We start from the raw sequence: 14,507 nt of genomic DNA, 5'->3' as shown, positions 1-14,507 counted from the left end.
AAAATCCATTCCGATTCTTTTAAAGAGTAATGACAATGGATGCCTGTGGAGACAGGGAGCTCGGCAGAAATTGGTTCGCATTGGGCGCAGCCCCCGGGAGGAAGGGGCAGCCCCTCCCCACTGGGTGCAGGAGGGCACTGTGGGTGGGTGAGCAGGCATGAGAAAGATAGGGGCCAGGAAGGCAGGGCTGGGAGGTCCTCAGACTTGAGTGTCTGCCACTCCTTTGCTCCCACGACCCCCTTGAGTGGAAGCAGAGGCTGCTTCCCTCGGCCATGCCTCTGCTAGGACATCTGCATGGGCTCCAGGCTACGCTCGGGTTACCCTTCCCCTGTCTGGTGCTGGGGCCTTTCCTGTACTGTCCAGCAGCTATTAGACCTGCAGAAGCCACATCACCTGTCTGATGCTTACCTTTCCTGCAAACCAGGGAAAATGCCACTTTGTGGGTATCTCTGCCTACCCCACAGGAAGTTGTGATAACAGTTTAATAAAAAAAATTTTTTTAAAGCATTTTGCAGAATCTAAAAGTCTCCCCCAGAGGCAAGGGAGGAGCATGAGAGGCCGCTGATACCCACCCCTCTGCAGAGCGGGCCTTCTCCCTAGTCAGACGCCCCCTCATTCACACGTGTCTTGTCCCTCTGCTTTCCAGCAGTCCTCATCCTACCCATTTTCTGTTCTGGAAACGGGGTGGGAATTGGCAAGGTGGGACAGTGTCCTAGAGGGGCTGGCTAGTTTCTCTTGGCCACCTGTTTGTAAATCAAGTAGCTGCCACCACAGAGCATGAGCCAGGGGAGAGTCGATGCTTCAGGAACAGGTAACTGAACTGTGACAACTTACCCATTGCTATTCTTAAACAGATATTTTTTTCTCATAATGCAGAGACTTGTTAAAATAATGGTACAAATACTTATCTAACTCCTCTCTTTTGCCCATTAAATTTAAGACACAATCTCATTTGAAGCGAGATTTAATGTAACCCAGATCTCTGAGTGCAGATGGGGACCTTCCATCCAACAGAAACTGTCATAAATCTCTGCCTCACTCAGTTCTGGCTTCTCCCTCAGCCTCTCTGGAAATCCTTTAGCTGTCAAAATTCGTGGTTCGAGACCTATCCATAAACATTTGCAAACTATTTACAATCTTCCTTTTAAAGACCTTTTTGCAGGCCTCTCCCCTGCCATGCCAACAGAGCCACACTGACTTCTAACCATCTAGGCAGGACCTCACCTGCCTCCCCTTGCACCTTGCCGATTCTTTCCTCCCAGGAAAAATTTGACCTTTTTGTAAAAAAATTTAAATCATCATGTATCTGAAAGGTCTATCATCCCAGGTGGATGTCTCCTTTTAATCAGGAACACTCTCAGGCCTGTGTGATGGCTTCCTGTAAACAAGCCCCAAACTGCTTGTGCAGGGGTGGAGTGCTCTGCCTTGCCAGGTCTCTCACACCACATTTTTTTTTTTTGAGATGGAGTCTCGCTCTGTCACTAGGCTGGAGTGCAGTGGTGCCATCTCGGCTCACTGCAATGTCTGCCTCTCAGGTTCAAGCAATTCTGCCTCAACCTCCTGAATAGCTGGAACTACAAGCACATGCCACCATGCCCAGCTAATTTTTGTATTTTTAGTAGAGACAGAGTTTCACCATGTTAGCCAGGTTGGTCTCGAACCCCTGAGCTCACCTCAGCCTCCCAAAGTGCAGGGATTATAGGCTTTTTTGGGTATTTTTTGTAGAGGGAGGGTTTCACTATGTTGCCCAGGCTGGTCTCAAACTCAAGCAATCCTCTCACCTCGGCCTCCCAAAGTGCTGGGATTACAGGCGTGAGCCACCTTGCCCAGCTACCAGAAAGCATTTTATCTTGCAAGACTGAAACTCTGCACCCTATAAAAATAACTCCCCGTTTGCCCCCCCAACCTCTGGCACCCATCCTTCTACTTCTGTCTTTATGAATCTGACCACTCTGGATACCTCGTTAGGTGGAATCATACAGTATTTGTCTTTTGTGTCTGTCTTATTTCATTTAGCACAATGTCCTCAAGGTTCACCCAGGTTGTCAGGGTGTTAACAATTAATTTCATATAGTCCCAGTGGTGATTTCTGCTGTTCCTTAACATTGGACTTGCCCTCCTACTAGAATTGAAGAGCCTCACTCATTTGACAAAATTGCATGAAAGGATTAATATGCACCAACTGTAATGCCAGGTGCTGGGATGGAGGCTTGGGGCAAAGGCAACGCTTCAGGCTCCTCTCTGCCCTACAGCACCTTTCCTGGGTGGGACTGGTTCATGCTGCTGTTTCATAAATATGTATTCGATGGTTGGAAAGTCATGCTATCTACGATCTCTGTGTTTCTTCAGTGTTTTACATTGGGAACACTCAACCAGGGACCCACAGATCATCTAACTCACTTTCTCTCTTTTTTTTTTGAGACGGAGTCTCACTCTGTCATGAAGCTGGAGTGCGGTGGTGTGATCTCAGCTCACTGCAACCTCCGCCTCTAGGGTTCAAGCGATTCTCCTGCTTCAGCCTCCCGAGTAGCTAGGACTACAGCCGTGCACCATCATGCCCAGCTAATTTTTTGTATTTTTTTTTTTTTTTAGTAGCGACAGGGTTTCACCATGTTGGTCAGGATGGTCTCAATCTCTTGATCTTGTGATCCACCCACCTCAGCCTCCCAAAGTGCTGGGATGACAAGTGTGAGCCACTACGCCCAGCCTACTTTCTCTCATTGTCTCTCATGCCTTCTACCTGACTGGCTTTCAACTTTAGACCTCCTGTCTTTAGTCCGCTTCCACGTTCCCTGAAAGGCCTTTCACTCCTCTGTTCTCCACTGCAATGGAGAGAGGCTAGACTTCGTTCGTGTCCGCTCTCCACTGGGGCAGAGGAAGGTGAGGCCAGAGAGTCAGATGTGCCCTTTCGGGAGACCTTCTTCCTTCCACCCATCTTCTTTCTTTGCCTTCTACTCTCAAAAGATGAGTGTATACTTCCAGGAGGTAGATGGACCCAAATAAATACATCTGGCCCTGTATCTGAATCCCTGTTAAAATAGAAACGAACAAAAACAGAGAAAACAAGATTCCTGGGCCCTACTCCAAACCAGAATCAAAATTTCTGAGGGTGAGGGACCAGAAGTCTTACTTTCTAAACAGCTCCCCTGCCGATCGCATTGCAGTCAGCCGGAGGCTGGGAACCACCAGAATACAGAGGAAGGAGTCTGTGGGCTGGACAGCCCTCACTCTGCAGTCACTTCCAGCACTTATTTGTTGTCACTCCTCGGCCAAGTGACTTAACCTCTCCCAGACTCATAGCAATGCCTGCCTCATAATGAACGTGGCAGCAAGAATGACAGAAAACGATGCATAGAAACTTTTTAGCACAGTGTCTGGTGTGACCAGACCCTAATAAATGGGGAGCTGATGTTGCAGTTATTATTACATCAATAATATCAGTAACAATTATTACAGCAATAACTATCGCATCAAAAAGAACATCAATAATATCAATAATTATTATACCAGTAATAATTATTGCATCAATAACATCAATAATTATATCATTAATAATTGATGTTATATCTATGTATAGATATAATAATATAGATATAATAATATGCATTATAGCAGTAATAACATATAAAATTATACCTACATATATAGAGATAATATATATATTACAGCAATAATTGACATATCTACACTCAGATTTACAGATATAATAATAATATACATTATTAGAACAATGATAATCATTATAACTAAAGCACATGGCACAGCTGACCCTGAGGACGGCAGCTCTGATGGTTCTGGTGCTGCTGTCAGGCAAGGCCCTTGGAGAGTGTCTGGAGCTGAAATCCAGCTAGATAAAAGACAGCAATGAGGCTATTTGCTAGATGCTGGGCTCAGTGATAGTAAAAGCTCCAGGGAGGCCAGGGAGATGAAAGGCAGGGACTTGCCATGTGAGCGCCATCACCCCACCGCAGCAACATCTGCAGAACGCGCTGACCCTGAGTCCTCCAGCCGCCGCCACCCAACAGTGTCTGCAGCAGCAGCAGAGGCTGAGAGAGACTTCGGGGCAAGGGAAGCTGTACAGAGGAGTCCCTCTGGGCTGGAACAGGGTCCAGCTGGCACCGCCCCACAGCCCCTGCTCCCGGCTGGGAGGAACAGGAAGTCCCTGGAGCAATGTCCAAAGTGATGGAAAGAAGGAAGGCCCCGCTGGGCCCGAGAGATATTCCATGGAGGCTTAGGTCTCAGTGCCAATGTTGCCTCCTCTGGGAGGAGTTCAGGGCTTCCCTGCATATTTCGCCTCCATGGCAGCACTGGCCTTTCTGCTCTAGTAGTTCCCTGGCCTGTCATGTCACTGGAGGACAGTAACTTATCCAAGCTCAGCTTGCACTGCTTCATGCTCAGTCTTGCACACCTGCTGCACTGGCCACCTTCCCTCAAACCCACGGAGCTGTTCCCGGCCCTGGGGCCTTTGCACCTGCTGTGCTCTCTCCTGGCTCTTTCTCTTTACTCTTCAGGTCCTAGAGAGCCCTCCCTGTATTACCCCTGTCCAAAGGAGGCCACCCAACTGCTCTCCATCACAGCACCCTGCATATTTCCTCTACAGCACCTGCACCATCTTGCTTATTTACCTATTTACTTGCTTATTGTCTGTCTCCCATGTAAGCGCTGTGGAGGTGGGAATATCTGTCCTGTTCATCTCCCTGTCTCCAGAACCCAGCACAGCTCCTGGTATGGAGCAGGAGCTCAATGCCTCTCATTGAAAAGTCTGATTTTGTAGTCATCTCAGTCCTTGGCACCTGGCATAGTGCCAGGAACCCAAGAGCTGCCTAAGAAATGTTTATTAAATGAAGAAATGAGACCATCAGCCACTCCTGCAATGGATTATTACCAGGAATCTTCTTACAGCTAGAAATTCATTTGTTCAACAATACAGATAGAGCTACTCTATGCCAGGCACTGAGCTAGGCTCAGAGGATGCAGCAGATATGATACTGAAGCGGAGTCCATTCACGGTCTACTTTAGAGGCGAGGAGGTCAGGTGGAGAGAGGGATTCTCGGGAAGGTGAGTAAAACACTTTGTTTTCCTCTCATCCTTTCCCTGAATTCAGAGATGCTCTCCATGCCATCGTCCTCCTGGTTTGTGTTTGTGGGTTTGCTGGCAGGGGGTTGAATGTCGGAGAAGTTGGAGGAAATTGCTCTTCGCTGGCAGATCAGAGCGGCAAAGCTCAGAAACAAAGCTTCTCCTCTCTCCCCATCCCTGTCCCTCTGCTTCTGCCCACCGACAGCCCAGACCTGTAGTCAGGCACCTTCATTATGAAGACTGATGTTACAGGACAGGGACCTGAGTGAGCTTTTGCTGTGTCTGACTTTGATGGGAGGAATTCAGAGCTCTTGGTAACCAGATCAAAACAGCTTCAGTACTCTCCACCAATCACCAGGCTGCAGCAAAAGGTTTCTGGGAGGGCCTGGGACTGCCAGCTGAATGAGGTGACCAAAGCCCAGGAGTGGGCTCCCCAGCCAATGTGGGGACACTGAGAAGCAGACCCAGAAATGAGGCCAGGTTCAAGGGGGCAGGGAGGCCAGGAGGCATCATCGGTCAGGGCCAGAAGTGGTGAATCCTTCTTGGTATAAGAAGGCAGGGAGCCTGGGAACTGCCCAAACACGGACGCTGGCTGTGGAGGTGGTGAGGAACCTGACAGAGCTTCCGGAGTCCCTCTGACCCCAGAGGATGCAAGACTCCCAGACTCAGCCTCCAAAATACAGATTTCATGTTTCTTCATAGAATAAAGATAGACTAAATAAAACGACAAACAAAATATGAATTTCAGAGTCTGCTGATTGGCCTGATCCCCCAAACCTCTGGGACATAACCAATCCCACAAATACCCACTTGAGCCAACTCAAATCTGCTCTTGAACTGGGGTTCTGGGAGGGAGGTCCAGGGAGCGTTTCCCCCATATTCCAGGGCCATCCCCTTCCTGTCTTCAAGACCTCAGCTGTGGAGGTTAGTGATGCCCATGGCCCTGGGGTCCTCCTCGGTTTCCTCCTTCTCCCCAAGCAGCCCCTGGAGTCCGGGAGAGGGCATCTCTTTGCCTGGAAAATCAGCCCCAGGCCCTGAAGCACCAGAGCTAGGAAGGGCCTTGAGCTCTGTGGTTAAACTCCCTCATTAGCAGAGAGAAACTGAGGCCTGGAGAGACCAGAGACCTGCCCAGGGGTGGGTGCTGGAATCTGTAACTTCATACCCAGTTCTTTCTATTCCACACACTGCCCAGCACACAGGAGGCACTTCGTACATGTGGGCTGAATAACTGAATTACTCAGTGGATGAATGGATACATGGCTCAGGGCAGGCGGATGGGTGGATGGATAGGTTGCCTCCTATCTTTAGAAAAGGGACAAGTACAACCTCCTGATTTCCTGTGGTGTGCTTAGCTCTGCAGACCGTACCTTGAAAATTTATGAAGAAACCAAATGATCAATTAGATGCCACCCGCAAGTGTTTAACCCACTACATAGCTGCGCCCAGATTGGCTTGAAGAACAGCAAACTGTGCCAGACCAATTTAATTTCCCCTCCTGTGAGAGAGTGATGGGCCTCATCATTGAGGGATGAGAAGGGAGCTATCACTGATCCTGACTCCAGGGCGGCTGTGGGTTCTGTCCTACATGACATTCTCATCAACTTGCCAAGGAAACACTGTCCAGCCTCCTCTGGGGATGAAAGACCCGCCCAGAGGCTTTCAGCTGGAGGCCCTGTCCCCGTGTCAACTCCCCATGTGCAGTGGGCTCCCATACAGATGCCACCTGTGCACGCCTTCCCACAGGGGCCGGCCTGAGTGCTCACACTCAGAAAACAGGATAATGTCCAGATGCAGAGGTGCACTCACAAGCATGTGGAGAGAGACAGGTGTGCACACGACTCACAGATACACACGTGTATTTGCAAACGTGTGTGTTATACCAAGGTCAGCACCCACCAGGTATCAGCCATACGTGAGCCCAAGGGTGGTTAAGCCTGAGGAAACGGTGGGGTGGGAAAGGGTTAACCAGCAACAGTGGGGGCTGAATTGAGTTTTAGATCACGTGCAGATCCGTGGTCTAGAGAAGGGCTGTCCCATAGAAACAGAACTCCAGCCATGTTTATAATTTTAAATTTTCTAGTAGCCACATTAAAAAGTAAACAGAACACAGATGAAATTATTTTAATATATATTTTTGCTCTTTAGAGTCGCTCAATAGATCCTAAATATGACCATTTCAACATGTAATAAATAAAAAATTAATGAGAATTTTTTTTTTTTACCATCTTTAAGGTACACGACACATCTCATTGGGGATGCTAGTTTAGACTAGCATCACTGGGTACACAGCCAGATACACAGTTAGATTTTGTTAAATTTACAGTCGAAATTTACACCTACCCAAGTTGTTTCAAACATATTTAAAAGGGTTTTTTGTTGAGATAGGTTCTTGCTCTGTCACCCAGGCTAGAATGCAGTGGCACAAGCATGGCTCACTGCAGCCTCAAACTCCTGGTCTCAAGCAATCCTCCCACCTCAGCCTCCCAAATAGCTGGGACTACAGACATGCCACCAGGCCTGGCTCATTTTTAAAATTTTTTGTAGGAATGAGATCACACTATATTGCCCAGACTGGTCTCAAACTCCTGGGCTGAAGCAATCCTCCCACCTTTTAGGCCACCACACCCAGTAACTGAATTATCAGTTTTAAAATCTAGGTTAATGCAAATCAAATTAAAAGTTTGGTTTCCCAGTGGTACCAGCCCCATTCCGAGTGCCCCCAGCCACAGGCAGCAGCTGGCTCCCACAGTGGGCAGCAGGTTGGCAGCCTTGAGGGGAAAGGGGGAAGAGAAAGGGTCAAAGGGTGTGGGGGTGGTGGGAGGCTGGGCTCAGGGGAGACAGGGTCAGGTGATGGCCAGAGTGGAAGGGGAAGGAGGGGAATGAGGACCCGCAGAGCTGGAAGCTGCAGGGTTTCCCAATGGCTGCTCCAGGAGCAAAAGGGGGTGCAGAGGCAGAGAGGACGCTGAGGCTAGAAGTGCTATTGGTCGCCTCCTGTGGGCATCTCCCAGCCCCCAGGACACAGCTCGAGCCCCTCTTTAGCTCTCCAGGAGGAACCCTAGGGCTGCCTATGACCTTGGCCATGCTCTGCCCACCTCCTTTGCCACAAGTCCTCCCACCTCAGTCCCTACCACAGACCCCCTACCTCCACCTGCCACCAGGGCAAGCTCTTGCTGCTCCAGCTCCACTGGAGAGTTGGTCCACCACACCTGGGTGGACCTTGGTGACTTTGGCACCCTGGACAGAAATAAGGCAGGACAGGGAATTGCCTTGGGGTTGGGTTTAGAGAAGGTTCTGGTTTAGAATGTGCTAAAGGATTTGGGGGACCTGTGGGAGGTTCTGAAGATAATCCAGCAGACAGCTGGAAATGCTGGACCTGACTTCTGAAAGGGAGGCAGGAGGGAGCTTTTCCATGGAGGAAGGCACACAGCCACGTGCACACAGGGCTCTTTCCTTCCCTGGTCCATGTGCACACGGCTCACTCCTTCCCCTGTCCATCTGCACACAGGCCACTCCTTCCCCAGTCCACGGGCACATGGCCCACTCCTTCCCGGTCCACAGGTGCATGGCTCACTCCTTCCCCGTCCATGGGCACACGGGCCACTCCTTCCCCAGTCCACGGGTGCACAGTTCACTCCTTCCCTGTCCATAGGCGCATGGCTCACTCCTTCCTGGTCCACGGGTGCATGGCTCACTTCTTCCCCATCCACAGGAGCATGGCTCACTCCTTCCTGGTCCACGGGTGCATGGCTCACTCCTTCCCCATCCACAGGCGCATGGCTCACTCCTTCCTGGTCCACGGGTGCATGGCTCACTCCTTCCCCATCCACAGGCGCATGGCTCACTCCTTGCTGGTCCACGGGTGCATGGCTCACTCCTTCCTGGTCCACGGGTGCATGGCTCACTCCTTCCCCATCCACAGGCGCATGGCTCACTCCTTCCTGGTCCACAGGCACATGGCTCACTCCTTCCTGGTCCATGTGTGCACAGCCCACTCCTTTCCCCTGTGCGGCCACTTCCTCACCCTGGCCAGCCTCCTCACACCTGCCCCAGAGGTGGTTACCCAGAATCTTTGTCCCCTTCTAGGGTTCCCTTACTTCCACCCAGCAGCAAATCTGCTCTCAAAGTGGGGTTCAAGGAGGAAGTGGACACTGGGATTGGTCCCAGGGATTGAGTGCCGGTGCTCATGGAGGCCCTAATGGAGGAGCCTGGGGTGCAGAGAGGGTAGGCATGGTCTGGAGGAGAGAGAGTTGGGTCAACAGAGTCCCTGGCCTTTCACGGCTCCCCATCCCTCCACCCATTCACATATCTGTGGATGTGTGACAGACACAACCCCAAATCTCAGTGCCTTAAAACGAACTGCTTTCATCATGTCTCACGATTCTGTGGGTCAGGAATCTGAGCAAGACACAGAGGGAATGGTTCCTCTCTGCCCCTGGATGTTTACGGCTGAAGCTCAGATGCCTCAAATGTTGGGAGCTGGAACAGGGAGCGGGGCAGACAGGTCTCTACCCGCTCCCGCTCCGGTGTCCTCTTGGCCGCCCTGGGCTTCCTCATTGCATGGAGGTCTCTGGGTACAAGAGTCTCCAGAGTTCCAGGCAGAAGCTTCAAGGTCCTTAGGCTGTTGCCTTAGAAATCCTGAACGTCACTTCCGCCACATTTTACAGGTCAAGCAAGTCACTAGGGAAGGCCCTGAATCTAGCAGAGGGGAGCACAGATTGCACCTTTCAATGGCATGAGTGACAAGGAACGCTGAAAAGGAGAGAATGGAAGGCAATCATGCTGGGGACACGCCACTCCCCACCCCCCGCCACCCACCACCCACCACCCACCCGAGGGCACAGCTGTGTGTTTTATCCCGTCTCCCACTTAGTCAACCTGACAACCTTCCTGTCACTGCCACTGCCTTCTACACGGAGGCCACAGCCTCAGTAACTCGTGGAAATGCTTCTCCCACCTACTTAGCTGGAATATCAACCTCTCAAGGTCGAGACGGTGTCTTTGACGCCTTGCTGTCCTGGCTTCGACGTTTTGGGTGTTTTGTTTCCTGAATCAGCGCTCATCCACTGGTGTCATTAGTCTCCTGCACCAGATACCCCTGGCTCCTTGAAACGCCCTTATTGAGTATCAAGAGGTCTCAGCACCTCACCAGCAGAGCCCTGATGCTGGCCCAGAGGGAGGTGGAGGATGGAGAGGAGCATGCCCTCTCCTGGGGCTGCGGCCGTGGCAGGCCTTGGAGCCCTCGGTGTGGTGGCCACCTGGATTTATGCTCCTCTCGGGAGAATGTGCCCTCTCTGTCTACCAGGCCTCACTGCCGCACTTCAGTGCTGTCCTGGCCTTACAATGCAAACCGTGTTAGAGAACTGCCCTGTTCCCGGGAGAAAATCTGAAAGAAAAGATAAACAGCAAAAAGCAGGGAGGGGACTCAGTACCTTTAAATTAACTACTTGTCAAAATATTTGTAAATAATCATGACTAGGATGGATCTACATTCCAGTCCTTGCACAGAAATCCCGGTGGCGGTGCGCTGAGCAGGCGAGGCATCCCGGTGTTTTCTTGCCCCGGCGGAATGTGCGGAACCATGAGGCTGGGCAGTGCAGAGCAGAAACTGCCGATGAAAAAGACGGTTTCTGCTCAGGAGGGCAGGGGCTTGCCTCTATCTGGATCGCTTTCATTGCTCTACAAAGAGCCCTTTCTTCCTCCCAGGCCACACTAAATAATAACAACCGGGTACTTTTCTCACAGCGACTTCTGAGCCGCTTCAAGTGTCACCTGGTTCCGCATAAAATTCATATCTGGAATAGCGTCTTTGACCTTGGGCAAGTGTGCACGTCGACTGGCCCTTTCGCAGGATTCTGGGAGAAACCGCTTGGAGGGATGATGTGGGAATGTTGGTGGGTCGTGTGCATGCTGTGCATTTTTGTAGACTACAGAGTTTTTCCTTGTGGCCACTATTGGATTGGGGAAACCGTGTTTTTCAGAAGGAAGAGCACACACCCCCTCCCTCCACATTCCTGGCGCATTGGCCTGGGTTCTCCAGCGTTTCCCCGCGCTACAGAGAGCGCTGTGTCCTGTGAGTGCTGCTGTACTTGGGTCTCCGCCCACCCTCCCATCCCTACACTTCTTGGGTCCCTGGGGTCGTCTGCCTTGTCCCGCTCTGGGTTTCCCTGCTCATCTGAGCATGCTTTGCTACCCCTGCTTTGACAGTTGTGGGACTTTGCCTCCAGAATAGGTGCTCTTCACCTGGTCCTGGTGGACTTGGCCACCCAGACCCTGACTGTCCCTGTGTCTTACTGAGTGGGACAGTGGGAGGGCCCAGCTGGCTTGGGAATTGGGGCTGGATCTGAATTCAGGTTCTGGGACCCAAGCAGGGTATTCAAGAAGCCTGGAGTTCCGTTTGCTCACCTCTAAAAAGGGGCTGATAAAACCCTCTTAACAGGGTTGGTGTGAGGAGGATGATACTTGCATTCCAAGGGTCTGGCCGTCTGAAAGCGCCCAATAAATGACAGCTCTTGTTCTTCCCCTCACCTTTACTGCTGAGGTGGCAGTGGGCAGTCACTGCACACATCCTAACTATGAACTGTCTGGCCTAGGCCTCTGCAAACAAGCACATTTAACTGCACAGTCCAAAGAGGCTAATTGAGAGGCATGAGGGAAAAGGGATTAACAATCATGGAACCCCTGTGTCCGGGTATTTTACTGGGACCTCCAGTTATCTCATTTAATCCTCAAAGATTCCTAAGAGAGAGGCACTACTACTATGAACATTTTTAAAAAACAGGGACTTGGGGCTCACGGCAGTGGGTAGGTATAGACGTAGATGGCTGCAGAGCTGGGATCCAAACCGAGACAGGGACTGGGACCAAGGTGAAGGCTGGCTTCCAAGGGACTGAGGAGATAACAGGTGATCGGATACACAATCTAAGCCCCAGGAGTGCCCTCAATCTGGGAGCCGGATTGCGGTGGGCTGATCCTACAGATGCAAGCAGACCAGCCCCCACTGGAGGGTGGGGTGAGGGGCAGGCAGCCTTTGGGGGCCTGCGGGGTCTGTGGCACTGTGTCTGGCACAGGTGCTGCACATCAAGACTTTTTTTACCCACCTGCTGTCCCTGCATGGTCTCTCAGAGCAGGGGAATCTGTGCTAGGAAGCAGGAGCAGGAGGCAGGGTGGGGCCGATGGAGAGAGGCCCTTCAGCCTCGGGACAGCACACCTCAGCTGTTCAGTCCTCGACCACCGCCTGCTTCCCAGTTACCTGTACTTCCCCCTTCCATCCTGCAGGCACTTCCCCAGTCTCTTTTATCTCGCCGACTCTGTACTTCAGACATCATTCCCTCCTTCCTCCCTCTGGGATCTGAGGCCCAGAGAGGTGCCTCGCTGGCCTGGGCACACAGCAAGTCTACTGCCTGAACCTGCCTTCAGACATCCCGAGATTCCCTCCCTTGCCCGGTCATCCTAGCTGGGCTGCTGCCTCATCCTCCCGCAGAGGCAAGATGGCACAGCCCCTTAAATGACAACGTCTGTCCTCCTATTACGGGAAACAGCCTCACTGACTGGCTCTCACAGAATCTTTGCAGCCTCAGGGGAACCTGAGCTATCTCCAATCTCCCCAAGCCGTGAAACTGAAATGCAGAAATAAAAGCCTTTCCACAGGGGCCCTTCATCTCTTGGCACATCGTGGTCAAGGAGCCCTCTTCTCTTGTCACACCTGCCCGGCTCAGGTTTAAAGCCAAGGGCACAGCAGACAAAGAGGGCAGGACAGACACAGACCAAGCCACCACGGTGCCTGGTGAGTCCTGTAGTTCCAACCTGACCTGGGGAAGGGGGAGGGAGGCAGGAAGGCCTTTGGAGGCCTGCGGGGTCTGCGGCACTGTGGCTGGCACAAGTTCCACACGTGGAGACTTGTTAACCTGATGCCAGCTCAGCACGGGGCTCCTGGGCCAGGGGCACCCATGCTAAGAGGCTGGATTGAGAGATGGTGGCAGAGAGAATGAAATGTAACAGAGGGATACACACTCGGCTTTAACATCAGGTAATACGCTTCCCATCAAAGCCCGGTGGAGCTAGGGGATGGAGAGGAGAGCCGCTGCAGCCTCAGCTCTCTTAGAGAGCAGACCCCAAGGCCTGGCTGTCCCACCCCACTGTCCCATGACTGGGCCAGCTGCTCCCAGGAGTCCCCTTCCCAAGCGAGCACCTGGGCCTCCTGCTTTGGGATTAGGCATTCCACTCTGCATTTGCTCTTAAGGATGTCACATCCAGAGACCGGTCTCTGGTGCTGAGTAACTCCCAGACTTGATGAGTCATTCCTCACTCTCATTAACAGGGGGAGGCTGCCCAGTCTTATGCAGCTGCATGTGATGAACAAGTCTGGGCACACCTACCCCAAGCCCTGGACAGGGAGCTTCCCACAGGGGTGGAGGAGAAGCTCCAGGAGAAGTCTTGGAGTTTAAAGAGGCAACAGTTTCAGCCGGACGAGTTCCCATCCAGTACTGCTCTTAGCAAGCACCTGCTGTTAGAGGACATGTAGGGAGCCAGAGTGCCTGAGGGGTTAACACTGGGCTTTGGTATCAAGTGGCTTTGGGTTCAAACCCTGGGGCTGCTACTTCAGTAATCTGACTTCTCTGAGCTGCTTCTCCCTTATCTTTACGGAGGTAAGAATAAGAGCAGTTTCACAGTTTCCATGCAGATCAAGTGAGGTCAAGCTGTACAGTCCCCACTGCACAGGCTGTCACGGCACAGAACTGGGCATTTATTACTAAGAGGCTGCACAGGGCAAAGCACAGGATGTGTTGGACACATTTGCCTAATGAGGGTGAGAAAATTCTAGGCTGACGCTTCTCAACAATCAGGGCAGCTTCACCCTCCATCGTTGTCCTTGGAAAGACCCCCAGGGCGTCTTTGGAATTCGGAGGCACCTCACCTCCCAGCAGATAAAGAACAGGACTTGCAAATTGGGAACCTGGGCCCCTAGCAGGCTCCCCCAGAAGTAGCAGGGGCAGGCTCCTCAAATGCCCAGGACAAGACCCAGAGACACAAACAGACGCTCCTTGGAGGAGCTGGAAACTGCTGGGTTCCTCTTACACAGACTCTGCAGATGGCAGGGGCGGGTGTTCCCGGCTGGGTTGACAGAGCATCATTTGCCTGGAAATTCCCCCAGTTCCAGGGATCCCTTCCAGATGTTCCCACCCACAGCCTGGCTGAGGAGGAGCAGTGGGGAGCTAAGAAGCCGGGGCCCGAAAGCTGAGCCAGCCTTCTCCACAGACAGGCAGGCAGGCAGCCACCCGGGGAGGCCAGTTCAGAGTCCCCAGTGTCCTCAATATCCACCCACCTTCACCAACACCTCTCTAGGGCTCCATATTAGAGAACTATTCCTTCGAATAAGTCATTGATATCTCTGGGAGTTCTCTTGCAGACTCTAATCCCCCTGGGAGGGTAA

The sequence above is a fragment of the Callithrix jacchus genome, chromosome 5 (assembly GCF_049354715.1).
Source record: "Callithrix jacchus isolate 240 chromosome 5, calJac240_pri, whole genome shotgun sequence".
NCBI classification, from domain to species: domain Eukaryota; kingdom Metazoa; phylum Chordata; class Mammalia; order Primates; family Cebidae; genus Callithrix; species Callithrix jacchus.
This window is presented reverse-complemented; position numbering follows the sequence as displayed.